Source organism: Mirounga leonina, unplaced genomic scaffold (genome assembly GCF_011800145.1).
Source record: "Mirounga leonina isolate KUSES-001 unplaced genomic scaffold, KU_Mleo_1.0 Mir_225853, whole genome shotgun sequence".
Lineage (NCBI taxonomy): Eukaryota > Metazoa > Chordata > Mammalia > Carnivora > Phocidae > Mirounga > Mirounga leonina.
This window is the reverse complement of record NW_023270617.1, coordinates 1-9528: the sequence shown is the minus strand read 5'-3', so window position 1 is coordinate 9528 and position 9528 is coordinate 1. Positions and strand designations below refer to the sequence as shown.

The 9528-nt window shown below is 51.8% G+C and overlaps 1 long non-coding RNA gene across 3 annotated transcripts; it reads right to left on the bottom strand.

Moving 5' to 3' along the window:
• Nucleotides 1–2450: 2450 nt before the first annotated feature.
• On the bottom strand, nt 2451–9519 carry LOC118026431. 3 transcript variants are annotated; one of them, XR_004683577.1, is made up of 6 exons: nt 8446–9519; nt 7944–8118; nt 6200–6259; nt 5901–6009; nt 5633–5810; nt 2451–5544 (listed from the first exon to the last, which is right to left on the bottom strand). It is a non-coding gene; the product is annotated as an uncharacterized LOC118026431 (long non-coding RNA). The 3 variants fall into 3 exon arrangements; XR_004683578.1 differs by having other exon boundaries at nt 7944–8085; nt 8446–9518; XR_004683576.1 differs by lacking the exon at nt 8446–9519 and having other exon boundaries at nt 7944–8436.
• Nucleotides 9520–9528: the final 9 nt, after the last annotated feature.

The window sequence follows — 9528 nt, the reverse complement described above, 5'->3', positions numbered from 1 at the left end:
AATAAGTCGGCCTCCCATCGTCCGTTGGTGGCCTTTGGTCTCTAAGACACTCTGGACCTGATGTGACGTCATTACAGTCAGGGACCGTCCCGTAGTGAGCTTTGAGGCTCTTTTTTTTTTTTTTTTAAACCAGGAGGGCTATTATGCGCTTGGCTAAAGCCCTCGTTTGCAATTGTACCTCAATAGAGGTGGCCTCTAGGATAAATATGACTATGAGAGATGAAACCATCAAGCAGCCCTTTTTGTCTGAGGTCTAGCCTTAACAATATCCTAATTATAAGGAATCACTGGCAAGTGGGAGAAGACTTGTCAAGAGATAAGGGCATCCCCAAGTGCATCATCCAATCCAGTCATAAAGTGGGGTCATCCATTATCTCCACAAGCCCATAGTTAACCCTACAGAGCGGGGTATGCTCTGGCTTTTAGGGAACGATTTTGTCATCCCAGCCCCATAGAATTGGTCGAGGTGCTAGTTGAGTTATACAACTGTTGCGGAACCAATCCCATTTTCCAGCTGTTTATTTTATTTTATTTTTTTTTAAGATTTTATTTATTTTTCGACAGAGAGAGCGAGCGAGAGAGGGAACACAAGCAGGGGGAGCGGGAGAGGGAGAAGCAGGCTTCCCGCTGAGCGGGGAGCCCGACGCGGGGCTGGATCCCAGGACCCCGGGATCACGACCCGAGCCGAAGGCAGGCGCTTAACAACTGAGCCACCCAGGCGCCCCTCTTCTTGCTCCTTGACAGTGAAGGGAGGAGCCATGGGGCCTGCGCCACCGAGGATGGTAGGGAAGCCTGTTGTGCAGGCTGCACCCAAGGTGGTGCGGACACAGAAGCGGGAGGGGGAGACAGAAGAGGCCAAGTGCTGCCAGAAGGCAGAGAAAGCGTTCCCGGTTTTAGAGCTCATCGGCTCCAACAGAGGCACAGACGCCACGGTTCCCCCCCCAGTAAGGGGGGAACAGGCGGTCTGCGCCGGGCCAGAGAAGACAGGAAATTTCCCTGAAACAAAGGGAGTTTCGGCAGCTGCTTGGGAATATTCCCTAAAGTCCCCATCCCGAGGTAGACTAACCACAGTTGGCTCCAGTTATAGCCATTAACCCGGGAAATGAGTGAGGAAGAAGCCCCTACATCTATTAGGAGGAGGAACAGTGACAGAGAGAGAGAGAGAGAGAGAGAGAGAGAGAGGGAGAGAGAGAGAGAGAGAGGGAGAGAGGGAGAGAGAGAGAGAGAGGGAGAGAGGGAGAGAGGGAGAGAGGGAGAGAGGGAGAGAGAGGGAGAGAGGGAGAGAGGGAGAGAGGGAGAGAGAGAGAGAGAGGGAGAGAGGGAGAGAGGGAGAGAGAGTGTCAGAGTCCCCTTTGCTAGGGAGGGCCTATGTTTCTTCCAGCAACCTGGGTTTATTCGGAGGGGGCCTATTTAGATAATTATCATCCAATATGTCAGGAGGGAGTTTACTAGCCGTCCCACTCAGGCAAACACATTCTGCAAGAGGCCCTTAGGTCGGGGCCTTGGTGTAGAGCAATGAAGGTAACCTAGGTCCATTTGCCCTGTTTCCTGCAGAAGAGATCTAACTGATAGATCCCACTGAGGCCATGCGGTGTCACAGGAGCTCAGTCCTTTCCTACGTTTTGCAATCCGAATTGTTTCCAGTGGGTTAAAAGTCACCCCGAGGGAGAGTCCTTGGGAACTGAAGAAAAGAGAAGGTCCATTACCTAGAAAATCCCCATTCCACCCCCCCCCCGACTCCCGGGTGGCGTCCCACGCAGGATAAGTCAGAGGTTCCCGGTGTCAAAGCGACCCGAGGCGTCCCCTGAACGAAATCGCTGTGACCACCGCCACCGATAAAGGCCCCTGGGATGCTAGCGTCCCCCTCCCCGCCCCTCCCCACCCCCCAGCTTCCCCATTGCATCCTAGGCTACAGATAGGTGCCTGGCGTGTGGAGCGAAATACCGTGCCTTGGAGGTCGTGCCGTGAAGGTCATGCCTTATTTTACCTCGCCTTGAAGGTCATGCCTTATTTTACCTTGCCTTAAAGAACGTGCTGTTTTTTGTTTTTTGTTTTTTAATATTTTATTTATTTATTTGACAGAGAGAGACACAGCGAGAGAGGGAACACAAGCAGGGGGAGCGGGAGAGGGAGAAGCAGGCTTCCCGCCGAGCAGGGAGCCCGACGCGGGGCTCGATCCCAGGACCTGGAACCATGACCTGAGCCGAAGGCAGACGCTTAACGACTGAGCCACCCAGGCGCCCCAAGAACTTGCTGTTTTTAACCCATGGACAACACTAGGAAAGTTTTACAAGGGGAAATTACCGAATTTTGTAGCTTAAGTACTTAGTAGAGGACTAAGTACTCAGTTGATGGAAAACAGTAAAGACAGAAATCCACCATGATCCAAGCGACATTCCAACACAGGCAGTCCTTACAGCGAACTTCCCTAGGAAACGGTCCCCGGTTGGGTTCTAATTCCATCGGGTAACTGGTTTCTGCCGGCTCCCACTGGAGGTCCCGCGGCCAGAAGCGGCTAGACCAGGGATGTGAAGGGGATCCCATTAGATCAATCAGGAGGAAACCTCACACGGGAGTCTTAAGGTTGGCAGCCGTCCTGGTGACTCAGGTGGCTGGCCCGTGCCCAAGACAGACAACTTTGTGTAAGGACAGGAATAAGAGAGGGCATCGAGTCTCTGCGTCTTGTTACCATCCCGGCCAGGGTACTACTAACTTCCAGCCAAAAGGCAGGCTTTCTCCTCCCAGTAGAGTTGCCACGGGCTAGAGGATTGCAGCCTGAGCAATCGGCGTGAAAGTGTTCCAGGAAGACCGTGCTCCTTGAAGAGCCCCGAAAATGAGAGTAAAGGAAGAGAAGAGAAAGCACTCGCCAAGTTTGCACCGAGGCTGAGTCCAGATGAGACTCTGGACCCAGAGTCTCCCCACGTCCGGGCGCCCCATGATGTAGGAAAGAACGTTAAGGTTCGAAGCCAACGGACAAGAAAGAATTCCTGAGACGTCTCGGGTGCAAAACGGCGGTTTCGCGAAAGCACGGGGACAGGGCCCGGGGGCAGAAAGAGCTGCACTGGGGTCATGAGGAGTGGTCCATTATATACTTTCCAGCTGGGAAGGGTTAGGGATAGCCCAAGTCTCTAAGGAATTTTGGAAGCAAGGTTTCCAGGACCTTGAAGGGGCTAGCTATTGTTGGGAAAAGGTCATTTATTATCAGCTAATAAGACCTTAGTCACGAGACCCTTCAGATGGATGTAATGAAAAAAAGAGAACACCTTGCCTCTTAAACAGAACAAAACTCATTCCATATTGCAGTTACCAGAGGGGTCCTTCGGTGGAGCCTCTTAATAACTTGCCAACACCATCCAGCCAAAGACCACCAGGAACACGCCCGTGATGAGACGAATTGGGTTATCCTAGTTGCAAAAGTGAGAGGGGACGCGCTTCGGGGCGAGGGTGTCAGGAATGGCTTATTACGTATAGGATGTGGGCTTGCGGGACAGTTTAAGCAAGCGAGGCCTTCCTTTGAATGGGGTGTGAAGGGTAGCAGCATTTGCTAACCCACCCCCCACCGCCCACCCCCCAATATGCCACTTTGGCAGAAAGATGATTTTGAGCTGAAACAGATAGAAGGAAGAACTCTGCCCTCTTCCGATTTGCCTCAAAGCAGGACAGAAATGTGTACAGAAGTTGATCACTGACAACCCTAGATCCTTATCGGCCCAGAGACTGGCACCAGAGGACTCTACGTAACAAACTTTACTGGACGGCCCTTATCTTCTCCTATTCCCCCCTATATTTAACTTCCTACAGTTTGCCACCCTAGAAACTCAAAGCCCTTTTACTTTGTCTTGTCACTTCTCTGAACATTTATTTATTTATTTATTTTTTCCTTTCTTCTTTCTCTTTTTCCTGTTCCTTCTGTGTTAAGGAGCTATATAAGCCCAAGTTCTAGCCACCCCATTGAGTCACTCATCCCTAAGTTTCTCCCATGTATATATGAGACATACACACTAATAAACTTCCGTTTGTTTTTCTCTCGTTAATCTGTCTTTTGTGACAAAGCCCCAGCCATACCCCCACCCCCACCCCAAGAACCTCGAAGGGCAGAAGGAAAAAGATCTCCCCCGCCCTACAGATGCTTTCGGGAAGTCAGGGTAATTCAGTGATTGGGTAACTGAATAAATCTTACCCGGAAGAAAGGAAAAACAGAGTGAGGCCAAAGCTGCAAACTGGTAAAGGAGTAGCAGCTACTCGTATTAGCCAGGATAAGGGGGGGTGTTTGGTGCATTTTGTTGTTCGGACAACATTCTTCTTTTTTTGTCTCCGTTCCGACGTGACCACGGAGTGGTCTCACTTCTTCTGTCTTGATTCGTCGCGGTCCCAGAGCGGCCTTTTCTGATGTTGATGTTGAAAATAAATAAAGGAAATCTCACTTAAAATGGAGCCAGGAAGCCCTGAAAGGGGAGCTCTCAGGCACGTACCACTCCTTGCGGCCTGCCTAACCAGCAGGAAGAAGGAAAACAAAAATTATTCTGACAAGGGGGAACCTTTTCACATAGGCAGTTCAGCTCCTGCCTGTAAGAAAAAGAAGGATAGAGCCCTCCTTGCCCCAGCAACCAGGCACTAACCACCGCTTGCACTTTGATGGGAAACTGCCACAACCTCAAACTCTTGTTCTTCTCCAGTGAACTTTGGTTCAAAGCAAGCCTCCCCAATGTCCTCCTAAAACCTAAAAGAAGCTGACCTTCCAAAAAATAAAGAAAGTGAAAAAAAAAAAAAAAAAAGCTGACCTTCCCTTTGCCTCTTCGGACTTGCCTGTAGGCTCCCCCCTAGCTTGCATGTCCGTCCCTAACTGCAATGCCTCTGCCATCCCCGAACAGACTCATTTTGCTAGGAAAATAACTGGCTATTTTATTTTTAAGGTTGCCACTGCTGGGCGAAACCGTGTATGTCCAACCGGAGACCACCACGGCTAGCTGTGAGTGGCGGGCCAGCTCCTGCCGCCGCTTTCCTCTCTCTCAAAACCGAAGACACATCACGGCGTCTTCGCGATCTAACTTTCCCCGTATCTCGACACGATTTGCCGTGTCGTCATCCTAGGCGTATTTCGGCCTGCCTGCACTTATTCCTCCATCCATAGCTAGGACGAAAAAGTCTACAAGGATCAGGAAAATGGGGGAATGAAGGAATCCCTCAGAGGGGTCATGCAGCGGTCGCGGAACAAGTCGTCGCCGTGGCACCCACCATCCTTCCGTTTTCTCCTTGCCTTGTTGCGGTAACACAGTACGCATTCCCCTTTCCCGAAGGTAGACAAGCAGGCGGGAGACACCATCTCCGAAGGCTCGATTTTGCTTTTGCTGACTGCAAGCGAGAATTGGGAAATTTTCATCTTTCCACCCCCGATGACAAAGAGAAGGACACGGCCAGAGGCGCCCATTTCCGTGAGACCGATCATGACGGTACCGGCAGAGGAATCAGAAGATGAAAGCAAAGGACTGGTCTCTAATGAGGACGGTGAACGGGATTACACGAGGGACATCTCCGACCGCATGTCTGAAAATGACAATATCCTAGATGAATTTTCTCCAACCCCAGGATTTGCAGTTCAACAAGGGTCACAAAAAATTTCTTCAGCTGTTACCTTTTGACAATGCAAGCGCAAGAAGGACCAGAAGTCGTGGTGAGGCCGAACCTGTTGGGGATGGATCTGAGGTCCGGAGGCGGTATCCCGCAGGCCGGGTAGGACAAGCCAACGAGCAGTTCCTGGCATTCGGAGCATGTCGCAAGATTCAGGTATTCAGACCTTCAGAACCTGGAAACTATGAAGTCATTTACAACGTAGGTGTGCTATGTTTAAATTCGTATGGCCATTTTTAATAAAGCCGTTGCCCACTATGCTTTATTTTTACCTGTCGTGGAAGGGCCTCTTGGGTGCCCGGTAGCAAACGCTGACGATGTCCGGTTTTCCCCGGCATACCGGGCGCCAAGGTGAGCCACGTGAGCCTGGTGCTATGCTTTCTGCCGGCCACGTTCAGTGGCACAGGTGGCACCAAGGGCGTGTGCAGGGAAATTAATCTCGGTCAGTAAGGATGGGAGGACATATCAAAGGTGTTAGACAGACCCAGTAGGCTAACTGAAAAGGAACGTGCCGAGGCTGCAGGCAAGTGGGCTGCTGAGAAGCTAGAGAAGGCAGATGAGAGTAACTTACCTGAGATTGAGTATGAGCCAGGATCCACAGCACCGTTGTTTATCGAGCAGCCAGAGGAACCTGAGTCAAATGCAACAGATGGCATAGAATTATTTGAAGACAGTCAACTAAGCAGTCGCTCTAAAGCAATAGCATCAAAAACCAAAGAGATGGAACAGGTTTACCGACAAGACTGTGGAACTTTCGGGAGGGTTGTGAAAATGCTGATTGAAAAAGATCCTTCCTTAGAAAAGTCTGTACGGTTTGCACTGAGACAGAATTTACATGAAATAGGTGAGCGGTGTGTTGCAGAACTCAAGCATTTCATTGCAGAGTATGACGCCTCTAGTCAAGACTTTGGAGAGCCTTTTTTGAAAATTACTTGCTCAGGCAACAAAAATGTTTCTAGGGCTCCCCCCCCCCCGCCGCCCTCCCCGGATTGTGTAAATCCTTAATACATGGAATTTTCGTGATGAAGAGAAATACTTTGATAGTCGACTACATTTCCAATGTCAAATAAACATCTAAAATAGTCTTAAGATGTTTTAATTAGAATTTTTAAAATCTACATGTAGAGCCTCGTAATCCATACTTCTCTTTTTCCCCCTAAAATGATGGGTCAGTTCATCTTTCAAGCTTTGAAAAAGCAGTCCTGGAGAACAGCTCATGTTCTATTGTCTTCCACAGTATGCGATCATCTGTTTGGTCACACTAGTGTAATTTATTAGGTTAGAGATCATTCCACGTAAAACATTTATAGTCTTTTTGCATTTCATAGTCAGTGATACCACGTGAAAAAGAATTCTTGAGTTGTGATTTTATTGACTTGTTGCTTATTTTAGGCTTTGTAACTTTTAATATGTTCAAGTATGCTATCCAAATAAACCGAATACTTAAGCTTCTACAGAAAAGAATAATAATAAAAAGGATGGGAGGACATTGGTGGCTTGGGGGTGAAGGGACAGTGAAAAGTGGTAGGTGGTACCAAAGGGCAGGCGGGGGGGGGGGGGGGGGAAGGTGGCTGGCCAGTGTAAGACTGCATGTGGAAGGGGTTAGAGCAATTCGTAATGACAAGATCTAGGGTCGGACCAGGGGAGTGAGTGCTTTAGGTAAGGGTAGCCGAGGTCGGAGAACTGAGACGAAGGGGTTCGGAAGGATCAGCAGTGAGGCTGTTGAGATCAGCGGGAATGACACGAGTGTGTGGGAAAAAGAGACAGCCGGAACGACACGATTGTATGACACGATTGTGTTGGAAAGGGAGACAGCCGGGAGCTAACGTTCGAGGGAATGTCCTGCGGCTGGACGGATGACAGGAGCAAGGAAACGCAACAACAAGGAAAGGCAACGGGTGGGTGACATAGCAAGGCAGGGACCTATAAGGAACAACACCGTGGAAACCAAGGCCCAAGCGCAGGAAGCGGAGAAAAAGAAAAACAAGCAGCCGCCACAGAACGAAGCAGGAACGTGTGTCCTCCCTGGGAGAGTTTCCAAGGGACCCCAAAACAAAAACAAGGCCGCACGCCCGTACAAAACACCGTAATAGCATAAACGCGTAGAAAAAGCATCCAAACCTATTTTCTCACCTCGGTAGTAAATTGGGAGAACGAGCACCGCTCCCGCAAGTTGTGCAACACCAGGTCGACGCGCAGAAAAAACAGAGCAAGTTCCACAACCCACCTCCAAAACCCCACCTAATATACCGTCCTCCGGGAGAAAACGCACCACATACTGCGCTGACAAAGACACACCCTACACTCGAACTTACCCACAGGGCCGGAAAGCGAAGCCTTCCGCCCCCGCCGCCTGGGCACCGGCCTCCCATCATCCATATTCAAGTCACGGTGAGAACCCAGGCCCTCACTCCTGGCCTCATTTCCTTTGCGTCGTCGACAGTTCCATCCGTACCACTAGACGTTTGTGCAGACGGTTCCTTCTCTTCCCTCGGAACGAGAGACCTCCGAGTATCCCTGGTTGCCCCGGCCGGCCCGCGCCCAACAGCCACTCCGAATCTGCATGCCCCGCCTTTAGCTCCCCGAGGGGGCGCGGCCGCCGCCGCCCGACTCCACCCTCCCGACCGCCCCCGCGCGCCACCAGCCCAAACCCAGCCGGCCGCCCACCTGCCGCCGCGCGCGCATCCCGCGCCGGGGCTCGGCACTGGGGACGGCTGACACGGCTGCAGCTCCCGGGGCTCCCGGGAGCCCGTGAAGGCGAGACCTTCGCTTTGGTCACTTTGCTCTCTCCCCTCTCCCCCCGCCCCCAGCACGTACCGCACACTCAGCAAGCGCTTCGGTGGATGGGATCTCGCCTCCCACACGCTCAGCCAGTGCCCGGCGCGCCCTCCCTGCTCGGCACTTCTCCGCTCGCGTCCGTGTCGTTCGGGCAGTCTTCCGCCCCAGAGTCCGGGGCCCCGGCCGGGTCCGTCCCGAGAACGGGATGTCCCAGATGACATTCGCGGAACGGAACACTTCCCGTTTCCTCGGCGAGACTCACTCTGATCGACACGCACGGACCCCAGTGCCTGCACACTGCGCTCTGCGGAGGCCGGTCCTGTGCCCCCTGTGCCCTCGGCGGCGGGGTGGTCCCGGCCACCCTCGCCGCGAGAGTGCCTTGAATTTCGGCGGATCGGGGACAGCGACTGCGAGAGCGAGAGCGAGAGCGAGAGCGAGAGCGAGAGCGAGAGCGCGGCGGACCTTCTCAGGCGGCCCCTCCTTCCCCAGGCTCGCCGGCAACTCCGCGCGGCGGCGGCCGAGTGGGATTGCTTCTGGGCGACGCGGGGCGGGCAGATCGGGAGGTGGCGGGGGAGAGGGCCATTTCTTAGAGGTGGTGGAAAGGGTACCTCAGCGCAGTTTTGCTGTGTACTTCTCTAATCAGGCCGAGTGTCTTCTCCTGTGTGTGAGCGCCACGTTTCTTCTCCCTCTGAACTCTCTCTGTTCACGGACTTCGGCCCTTTTCTGGCTAGGTGAATCGGTTGGGCCTGTAGCTGTACTTTACATATTAAGGGGGTTGGCCCTCTGTCTGTCCTCTAAGCCTTGAATATTTTCTTCTGTTGGATAGCTGTCTTTGGGCCTTGCTCAGCGTGATGATGCCAGGTGCTTAAGGTTCCACTGAAAGTTATTTCTTAGGGGCGCCGGGTTGGCTCGGTGGGAGGGGTGGGGGCCGAGCCTCACACTGGGCCTAGAGGTTACTAAATAAATAAACTTGTAAAAAGTCATTTTTCATATCATTCTATTCATCAGTTTTTTTTTTTTAAATACTTTTCAGATGTTGAGTCAAAGGTAGAAAGCACTTCACCGTGAGGTTATAAAATAATATCCTAAATCTTCCCCTAGGTCTTTTTCTTCTTCTTTCTC